Genomic DNA, 11572 nt, shown 5'->3' on the forward strand with positions numbered 1-11572 from the left:
ACACCAATGGCTTATGTTCTAAGAACAAGAAATGACAAATGGGACCTCATAAAACTGCAAAGTTTCTGTAAGGCAAAGGACACTGTAAATAGGACAAAAAGAGCAACCAACAGATTGGGAAAAGATCTTTACCAATCCTATAACCAATAGAGGGCTAATATCCAATGTATACAAAGAACTCAAGAAATTAGACTCCAGAGTATCAAATAGCCCTATTAAAAATGGGGTATAGAGGTAAACAGGGAATTTTCAACTGAGGAAACTCGAATGGCTCTGAAGCACCTAAAGAAATGTTCAGCATCCTTAATTATCAGGGAAATGCAAATCAAAACAAACAGGAGATTCCTCCTCACACCAGTCAGAATGGCTAAGATGAAAAACTCAGTTGACAGAAGCTGCTAAGGATATGAAGAAAGTGGAACTCTCCTCTCTCCATTGTTGGTGGGATTACAAGCTGACACAACTGCTGTGAAAATCACTCCAGCAGGTTTTGAGAACATTGGATATAGTTTTACCTGAGGATACAGCTATACCACTCCTGGGCATATACCCAAAAGATGCTCCAATATATAACCAGGACACATGCTCCCCTATATTCATAGAAGCCTTATTTATTATAGCCAGAAGCTAGAACCAATCTAGATGTCCATCAACAGACAAGTAGATATAGAAAAATGTACATGTAAATGTGGTACATTTACATGATAGAGAACTACTCATCTATTAAAAACTATGACTTCATGAAATTTGCAGACAAATAGATAGAACTTAAAAATATCATCCTTAGAGAGGTAACCTAGTCACAAAAATTACACATTGCATATACTCACTGATATATAGATATTAGTCAAAAAGAAGCTCAGAATACTCATGATACAATGCACAGTTCATGTGAAACCCAAGAAGAAAGAAGATCACAGCAAAGTGTGGATGCTACACTCCTACTCAGAAGGAGGAAGAAAATAATTTCAGGAAGTAGAGGGGGAGAAGAGAAGGAGGGTAAAATGGTGGCAGATTCAGATACTGGAGGGCATAGAGGAAAAGTACGGAGGGTCAGGAATTTGAAAGGAGGTATGTAGTGGGGCAGAACAAACTGGATGGAGACACTAGAAAGTCACAGATTCCAGGGAACCAAGAGGTTCCCAGTACCCAACAGGGAGGATGTTAGCCTAAATATCCAACAAAAGGGAGAAAGAACCTGTAGAGACCACATCCAGTGGATAGGCATGACTCCTGGTTGAGGAATGGAACCACTCACCCACCTAAAAAATATTAATCCAGAATTCCTCCTGTCAAAAGGAAGTGAGGGACAAAGAGTACATCAGAGACTGAAGGAAAGGCCATCCAGATGGATCCCACCTAGGGATCCATTCCATCTGCAGACACCAAAACCAGACATTATTGCTGATGTCAAGAAATGCTTGTAAATACCTAGTATAGCTGTCCCTTTAGAGGCTCTGCCAGAGCCTAACCAATATAGATGTGGATGCATGCAGCCAAACAGGGGACTCAGAGCAGGGATAACAAAAGAAGTTAGGGCAAGGACTAATGGAGCTGAAGGGGTTTGTAACCCCATAGCAAGAACAACAGTATCAACCAAACAGACTTTCTAAAGCTCCCAGGGATTAAACCACCAACCAAAAAGTACACATGGGGGACCCATGGCTCTAGCTGGATATGTAGAAGAAGATTGCTTTATCAGACAATACTGGAAGGGGAGAGACCCTTGGTCCTGTGGAGGCTTGGTGACACTGGGTAGGGGAATGCTAAGGCACTGAGGCAGAAGTGGGTGGGTAGGTGGGTAAGCACCCTCATAGAGGCACAGGGAGAGGGCAGGGGATATGGTGTTTGTGAGGGAAAACTGGGAAGGGGGATAACATTTGAAATGTCAATAAATAAAATAACCAGCAAAAAAATAAAGAAATATATAATAAAAATCTAAAGATAAGCAAAATGTTTTAAATAAAAATAAAGTTAAAAAAAAGTAGATATCATCCTCAGTAAGGTCACCCACACCCAAAAGACACACATATTATATACTCATTGATAAGTGGATGTTAGCCCAAAAGATCAGACTACCCATGATACAACTCACAGACCATGTGAAGCATAAAGAAGGAAGACCAGAATGTGGATCCTTCAATCCTACTTAGAAGGGAGAACAAAATATTCACAGCAGGTGGAGGAAGGGAAGGATCTGGGAGGGAGAGAGTAGGGGGAGGGAAAATGGGGAGCAGGATCAGATATGGGAAAAGACAGGAAAGAGGTTCAGAAGGTCAGGAAATGAATAGAAATATGTAGCAATGAGGGGGGGTGGGCAGGGCAAGAGGGAACTACTAGAAAGTCCCAGACACCAGGCAAGCTTGAAGTTCCCAGAATCCAATGGGAATGGCATTAGCCAAAATACCCAAAAAGGAAAGATAGAATCTGTAGAGACCACCTCCAGTAGACAGTAGGCATGGCCCCCAGTTGAGGGATGGGGACACATGTCAAAAATCTTAACCCAGAAATGTTCCTGCCTAAAGGAAATATAAGGGCAAAAAATAGAGCAGAGACTGAAAGAAAGGCCATCCAGAGACCTCCGCATCTTGGGATCCATACTATACCATCTATAGACCCAAAACCCAGGCACCATTACTGATGCCAAGAAGTACATGCTGACAGGAACCTGGTTAGCCATCCTCTGAGAGGCTTTGCCTGAACCTGACTAATACAGATGTAGATACACACAGCCAACATTCGACTAGGCCCAGGGGCCCCAATGGAAAAGTTACAGGAATCACTGAGGGAGCTGAAGGGGATTGCAACCCCATAGGAAGAACAGTATCAACTGAACAGACCCACCGGAGCTCTGAGGCATTAAACCACCAATCAAAGATGGGTCCATGTCTCTAGATGCATATGTAACAAAGGATTGCCTTATCGGGTAGCAATGGGAAGGGAGGTCTTTGGTTCTGTAGACGTTTTATGCCCTAGTGTATGGGAATGCCAGAGAGGTGGGGTGGTAATGGGTGGGTAGGTTTAGGAACACCCTCTTAGAGGCAAAGGGGAAGAGGATGTGATAGGGATTTGTGGAGGGAAGACTCTAAAGGGGGACAACATTTTAAACATAAATAAATACAATAACCAATAATAAAAAAAAAGGAACTCAAGAAGTTAACCTCCAAGAAACCAAATAACCCAACTAAAAATTGGGGTGCAGAATGAAGCAGAGAATTCCCAACGGAGAAGCAGAGGAACCTTGAATGGCAAAGAAAGACTTAATGTTCAAAGTCCTTAATCATCAGGGAGATACAAAACAAAACAACCATAAGATTCTACCTAAAACGATTAGAATGGTAAAGATCAAAAATTCAAGTGACAAAACATACTGGTGAAGATGTAGATAAAGGAAAACACTTTTTCATTGTTGGTGGGATTTCCACTGTGGAAATCATTATGGCAGTTTATTAGAAAATAGAGAGAAGGCATTCATGCCATAGTGAAATTCTGATATCAATAAAACATTGTGGTTTGTTTTTAAAAAAAAAAGAAAAAAGAAAAGAAAAGAAAATAGGAATTAATTCTATCTGAAGACCCAGCTATACCGCTCCTGCACATATATGCATAGGATGCCCCATCACACCCCCAAGGCCATGTACTCCACTGTGTTCATATCAACTTGATTTGAAATAGCCAGAAACTGTAAACTGAATTCCTATCACTCAGGAAATAAAGGCAGGAAGATCAAAAGTTTAATGTCAATCCTCAATACATGGTGAGATCAAAACCATCCCAGGCAGCCTGAGCCTCTGTCTTGAAGACAAATCAACAACAATGAAAACAAAACAAAAAAATAACAACAAAAATGAAACAAAAAAAATCACAAACATTTGTGGATTAGAGTAACTCATTTTTTATTTGTGCTAGATAATTACATATTGTAGTTTGATTAATTGAAAAAAGCTCATTTTGACTAGACATACTTTTAAACAAGTCATTACAATTTAGATTCCTAGCAACATGCAATTGTTGCTGGGAACTGGGAAATCTGTTACAGCAGGCAGTGTGTGCAGGTTGCTTAAGTTAGCTAGAAACTTAACCATCGAAGTTCTACAGTGATAATGAAACTCCAGGCTCAAAGGACAAGACAAAGATTATTCCATATAATGTATTATGCATCAATAGTTTCAGGCAGGCGAACACCACAAGCCTTTCAGGCCATGACAACAGAGTAGTGAAAGGAATATTAACTCTTAACTGGTTCAAGAAATGGAAAAATAGAAACAACAAAGAGACGAAAGAGCAATATTCTCTTATTTTCTCTCTCCCTCCTCTCTCTCTGCTTTCTCTCTGTCTCTTTCCTCTCCTTTTCTCCTCTCTTTTCTCTTTCATTCTCTCTATTCCCCTCTCCCTATCTCTCTTCTCCTTTGCCTGCTCTATTACACTCCTCTCTCCTCTCTCCCTCTCCCTCTCTTTCCTTGCTCTTTCTCCCTCCTGCCTCTCTCTCCTCCTCTCTTTCTCTTGCTCGCTTCTCCTTTCTCCATGACTCTGCATGTGCATCTCATTTGCCATCAAAGAACAGCTCAACATCAAAGTCAAATATATATTCACTGTAGTTCATCCAAGATCCCTGTCACACTGAGATTATTTCATATCAGTCTTTCATTACTATTATATTCTCTTTTTAACCCTAATTATATGCTTATCCCAGTTTTGACAGCAATTCTATCTCAACAGTTTTTATGAAACTTTTCTTACACATAAAATCTACAGGGGCCACAAGATGGCTCAGCAAGTAGTACTTGGTACCCTTGCAGAATGCTTAAAACTGGTTTCCAGAACTCTCATGTTGGCTTTAAGCCACTTATAACTATAGATCCAGTTCTCCTGACCTGGACACACCCATATGAAGGCTAAACACTCAAATACATAAAACTATTAAAAATAAATATTCCTTAAATAGACTTCAATATGCTGAGTATATTAGCTCACATATCTAATTACAGCACCCAGGGGATGAAGGAGAAATGATGAAGCATTCAAAGTCCCCACAAACTCTTTAACCAGCTCTAAGTCAGCCTCAGTACAGCAGATTCTGTTTCCTCCCCAGTACATAGAAGGGAGAGAAGGGGGAAGGGGGAGAGAGAGAGAGAGAAATTATATTATTACCAATAACCAATCGAGTTTTTTAAATGAAGATTTGCCATTTCTTTGTCTTGCTTTCATTTCATAAAGGGTTCATTGGCTGTTTGCAGCAGTTGAATTTTTTTAAAAGTTAGCCTTGGGACACCTTGGTCAGGACATTACCTCACTTTCCTACAACCTCTGCATCATTACATAGACTCTTTCCCACTCTGTTCCAGCATCTCCAGAAGGGAAACTAAGAAACTGAGCATTGCAACCCAAGAGTGCATGCCCAGCATTCCCTGGAACACAAGTAATATTGCAAAAGAATCATATGAAAAAGCCATCAAAAATATAAATAACTGGGGTCTGCCGGTGCCCAGGACCTGAGCTCATAGGCGATTTGTCTGCCAGACAGCTGTTCGTGGGGCCTGGGTCCTACATAGAGAGCAGCAGAGGGAGTGACCCCCTACAACCATGTTCGCTGCCTGCCAGGGCAGAAAAGCATCACTAGGTACTGAATTATCCCAAGCTTAAGATCTCTGGAGGTGCAAACTGCCAGGGGTCTGCCTGCACCTAGGACCTGAGCACATATGCTATTCATTTGCCAGCCAGCCTGTTGTGGGGCCTGTGTCCTACTTGAGCATAACACAGGGAGTGACTCTCCCACCACCATCTTCGCTCCATGACAGAGCAGTCGGGGAACACCTGGTTCACTGAGACAACCCAAGTATAACATTGCTTGAGGCAAGATTCATCAGGGCACCAAATGCACAAAAGAGGAAGGCAGCATATCAGAAATCTATGCCAGAGGAAACCCAGTCATCCAGTGTCTTGGAAATAACCTTAAAGGTCCACAGGAGGTTGAAGCAACAGCCAGTGACAATAAGACCATCTAATACCAGTGTGAACCAGATGGCTAAAGGAAAACATAGGAACATTATTAACAGAAACCAAGGCATTATGGCAGCATCTGAACCCAATTCTCCATCAACAGCTAGTCCTGGATACCTCAACACACCAGAAAAGCAAGAGTTGGATTTAAAATTACTGGTCAGGATGCTGTTAGAGGAACACATGAAGGACATAAATAAATCTCTTAAAGAAATTCAGGAGAAAAATGACCAAAAGATAGAAGCCCTTACAAGGGAAACACAAAAATCACTTAAAGAAATTCAGAATATGGATCATAAGTTAGTAGCCAATAAGGAGGAAACGCAAAAATTACTTAAAGAAATACAGGAGAACTTTGATCAACAGGCAGAAGTCATGAAAGAGGAAACACAAAAATCTCTCAAATTAGAAGAAAACACAAAAAAGCAAGTGAAGGAACTGAGCAAAAACATCCAGGATCTAAAAACAGAAGTAGAAACAACTAAGAAATCACAAAGTGAGACAACTTTGGAGATAGAAAACCTTGGGAAGAAATCAGGGGACATAGATGCAAATATCAACAACAAAATACAAGAGATAGAAGAAAGAATCTCAGATGCCGAAGATACCACAGAAACCATGGACTCAACAGTCAAAGAAAATGCAAAATGCAAAAAGCTTGTAACCCAAAACATCCAGGAAATCCAGGACACAATGAGAAAGCCAAACCTAAGGATTATAGGCATTGATGAGAGTGAAGATTTACAACTTAAAGGGCCAGCAAATATTTTCAACAAAATTATGGAAGAAAACTTCCCTACCTTAAAGAGAGAGATGCCCATGAATATACAAGAAACCTACAGAACTTTAAACAGTCTGGACCAGAACAGAAATACTTCCTGTCACATAATAATCAAAACCCCAAATGTACTAAACAAAGAAAGAATACTTAGGGCAGTAAGAGAAAAAGGGCATGTAACATATAAAGGAAGACCTATCAAAATTACACCAGATTTTTCACCAGAGACCATGAAAGCTAGAAGATCCTGGGCAGAGCTTATGCAGACTCTAAGAGAACACAAATGCCAGCCAAAACTACTATACCCAGCAAAACTTTCAATCACTATAGATGGAGAAACCAAGATATTCTATGACAAAACCAAATTTACATAATATCTTTCTACAAACCCAGCCCTACAAAGGATAACAGGGAGAAAACATCATTACAACGAGGGAAACTATACCCTGGAAAAAGCAGGATATTAAACTTCTTTCATCAAATCCAAAAGAAGACAATGACACAAGTATAAAATTAACATCAGAAATTATAGGAAGCAATAACCACTACTCCTTAATATCTCTTAACATCAATGGACTCAATTCTCTAATAAAAAGACATAGACTAACAGACTGGATCCATAAACAGGACCCTACATTTTGCTGCATACAGGAAACACAACTCAGTGTCAAAGAAAAAAACTACCTTAGAGTAAAAGGCTGGAAGACAATTCTACAAGCAAATGGTCTCAGGAAACAAACCAGAGTTGCCATTCTAATATCAGATAAAATTGACTTTCAACCTAATGTCATCAAAAGGGACATGGAAGGACACTTCTTGCTGGTCAAAGGAAAATTCCAACAAGAAGAACTCTCAATCCTGAACATCTATGCTCCAAATGCAAGGGCATCCTCATTCATAAAAGAAATTTTACTAAACCTCAAAGCACACATTGTACCTAACACAATAATTGTGGGGGACTTCAACACTTCACTCTCCTCAATGGACTGATCAGGAAAACAGAATCTAAACAGAGAGACAGTGAAACTAATTGAATCTTTGGACCAATTGGATTTAACAGATATATATAGAACTTTTCATCCCAATGCAAAAGAATATACCTTTTTCTCAGCACCTCATGGTACCTTCTCCAAAATAGATCATATATTTGGTCACAAGACAGACCTCAACAAATATAAGAAGATCGAAATAATCCCATGCCTCCTATCAGATCACTATGGAGTAAAAGTTGTCTTTAATAACAATAAAAACAGAAAGTCCACATACACATGGAAACTGAACAATACTCTACTCAATGATACCTTGGTCAAGGAAGAAAGAAAGAAATCAATGATTTTTTTTAGAATTTAACGAAAATGAAGAGACAACATACCCAAATCTATAGGACACAATGAAAGCCATGCTAAGAGGAAAACTCATAGATTTGAGTGCCTCCAAAAAGAAATTGGAGAGAGCATATACTAGAAGATTAAGGGAACAACTGAAAGCCCTGGAACAAAAATAAGTTAATTCACTCAGGAGAAGAAAAAGACAGGAAATCGTCAAACTCAGGACTGAAATCAATCAAGTAGAAACTAAGAGAACCATACAAAGAATCAACAAAATCAGGAGCTGGTTCTTTGAAAAAATCAACAAGATAGATAAACCCTTAGCCACACTAACCAAAGGCACAGAGAAAGTATCCAAATTAACAAAATTAGAAATGAAAAGGGAGATATAACAACAGAAACTGAGGAAATTCAAAAAGCCATTAGATCCTACTACAAAAGCCTGTATTCAACACAACTGGAGAATCTGGAGGAAATGGACAATTTTTTAGACAAAATTAAATCAGGATCAAATAGATCATTTAACAGACCCATAACCCCTAAAGAAATAGAAGGGGTCATAGAAAGCCTTCCCACCAAAAAAAGTACAGGACCAGATGGTTTTAGTACAGAATTCTATCAGACCTTTAAAGAAGACTTAACACAAATACTCTTCAAACTATTCCACCAAATAGAAACAAAAAGAACACTATCCAACTCCTTCTACGAAGCCACAATTACACTGATACCAAAACCACACAAATATCCAACTAAGAAAGAGAATTTCAGGCCAATTTTCCTTATGAATATCGATGCAAAAATACTCAATAAAATTCTTGCCCACTGAATCCAAGAACACATCAAAACGATCATCCACCATGATCAAGTAGGCTTCATCCCAGGGATGCAGGGATGGTTCAATATATGGAAATGCATGAATGCTATCCACTCTGTAAACAAACTCAAAGAAAAAAAAACATGATTATTTCACTAGATGCTGAAAAATCATTTGACAAAATTCAGCATCCTTTCATGCTAAAAGTTGTGGAAAGGACAAGAATTCAAGGCCCATATCTAAACATATTAAAAGCAATATACAGCAAACCAGTAGCCAACATCAAACTAAATGGAGAGAAACTTGAAGCAATCCCACTAAAATCAGGGACTAGACAAGGCTGCCCCCTCTCTCCATATCTTTTCAATATAGTTCTTGAAGTCCTAGCTAGAGCAATTAGACAACATAAGGAGGTCAAAGAGATACAAATTGGAAAGGAAGAAGTCAAACTCTCACTATTTGCAGATGATATGATAGTATACTTAAGTGACCCAAAAAACTCTACCAGAGAACTCCTACAGCTGATAAACAACTTCAGCAAAGTGGCTGGTTATAAAATCAACTCAAGCAAATCAGTAGCCTTTCTATACTCAAAGGATAAGCAGGCTGAGAAAAAAATTAGGGAAATGACACCCTTCACAATTGCCGCAAACAGCCTAAAGTATCTTGGGGTGACTCTAACCAAACAAGTGAAAGACCTATATGACAAGAACTTCAGATCTCTGAAGAAGGAAATCAAAGAAGACCTCAGAAAATGGAAAAATCTGCCATGCTTGTGGATTGGCAAGAGTAATATAGTTAAAATGGCCATATTGCCAAAAGCAATCTACAGATTCAATGCAATCCCCATCAAAATCCCAACTCAGTTCTTCATAGAGCTAGAAAGTGCAATTCTCAAATTCATCTGGAATAACAAAAAACCCAGGATAGCTAAAACTATTCTCAACAGTAAAAGAACTTCAGGGGGATTCAATATCCCAGACTTTAAACTCTACTACAGAGCAATAGTGATAAAAACTGCATGGTATTGATACAATGTCAGGTAAGCAGATCAATGGAATAAGATTGAAGACCCAGAAATGAACCCACACACCTATGGTGACTTGATCTTTGACAAAGGAGCTGAAAGCATTCAGTGGAAAAAAGACAGCCTTTTCAACAAATGATGCTGGTTCAACTGGAGATCAGCATGCAGAAGAATGCAAATTGATCCATTCTTATTTCCTTGTGCTAAGTTCAACTCCAAGTAGATCAAGGACCTCCATATAAATCCTGACACACTGAAACTAATAGAAAAAAAACTGGGGAAGACCCTTGAGGGCATGTGAACAGGGGGAAAGTTCCTGAACAGAACACCAATAGCTTATGCTCTAAGATCAAGAATTGACAAATGGGACCTCAGAAAACTACAAAGTTTCTGTAAAGCAAAGGACACTGTCAAAAGGACAAAACGTCAACCAACAGATCAGGAAAGGATCTTCACCAACCCTAAATCTGACAGAGGGCTAATATCTAATATATACATAGAACTCAAGCAGGTAGAACCCAGAGAACCAAATAACCCTATTAAAAAGTGGGGTACAGAGCTAAACAAAGAATTTTCACATGAAGAACTACGGATGCCCGAGAAGCACCTTAAGAAATGTGCATCATTAGGGAAATGTAAATCAAAACAATCCTGAGATTTCACCTCACACCACTCTGAATGGCTAAGGTTAAAAAAATCAGGAGACAGCATGTGTTGGCGAGGATGTGGAGAAAGAGGAACACTCCTCCACTGCTGGTGGGATTGCAAGATGGTGCAACCACTTTGGAAATGAGTCTGGCGGTTCCTCAGAAATCTGGGCATGACACTTCTGGAGAACCCTGCTACACCACTCCTGGGCATATACCCAGAGGATTCCCCTGCATGAAATAAGGACACTATGCAATAACAAACACTCCACTATGTTCACAGCAGCCCTATTTGTAGTAGCTAGAAGCTGGAAAGAACTCAGGTGCCCCTCAATGGAAGAATGAATACAAAAAATGTGGTATATTTACACAATGGAGTACTATTCAGCCATTAGAAACAACAAATTCATGAAATTCTTAGACAAATGGATGGAAGTGGAGAACATCATACTTAGTGAGGTAACCCAGTCTCAAAAGATCAATCATGGTATGCACTCACTGATAAGTGGATATTAGCCTAGAAACTTGGAATACCCAAGACATAATCCACATGTTAAATGATGTCCAAGAAGAACGGAGGAGTGGCCCCTGGTTCTGGAAAGACTCAGTGCAGTAGTATACTGGAATACCAGAACAGCGAAGTGCTAAGGGGTAGATCGGGGAACAGGGGGGGATGGGACTTTCGGGGAATGGGGTGCCAGAAAAGGGGAAATCATTTGAAATGTAAATAAAGAATATATCGAATAAAAAATTTATATATATATATATATATATATATATATATATATATATATATATATATATATATATATATATATATCTAGCTCCTTTATGTCACATCCACAAAATGATATTTGGCATCAATCTGACAAACTAAAATATTAGCCCTACACCTATTTCCTTAAAAAAAAAAATACAATTCAGCATTCCATTGTTCATGTCTCAACAAACATTTGCAAGCTAGACCTGAAGTCACGC

This window comes from Apodemus sylvaticus, chromosome 13, assembly GCF_947179515.1.
Source record: "Apodemus sylvaticus chromosome 13, mApoSyl1.1, whole genome shotgun sequence".
NCBI lineage: Eukaryota > Metazoa > Chordata > Mammalia > Rodentia > Muridae > Apodemus > Apodemus sylvaticus.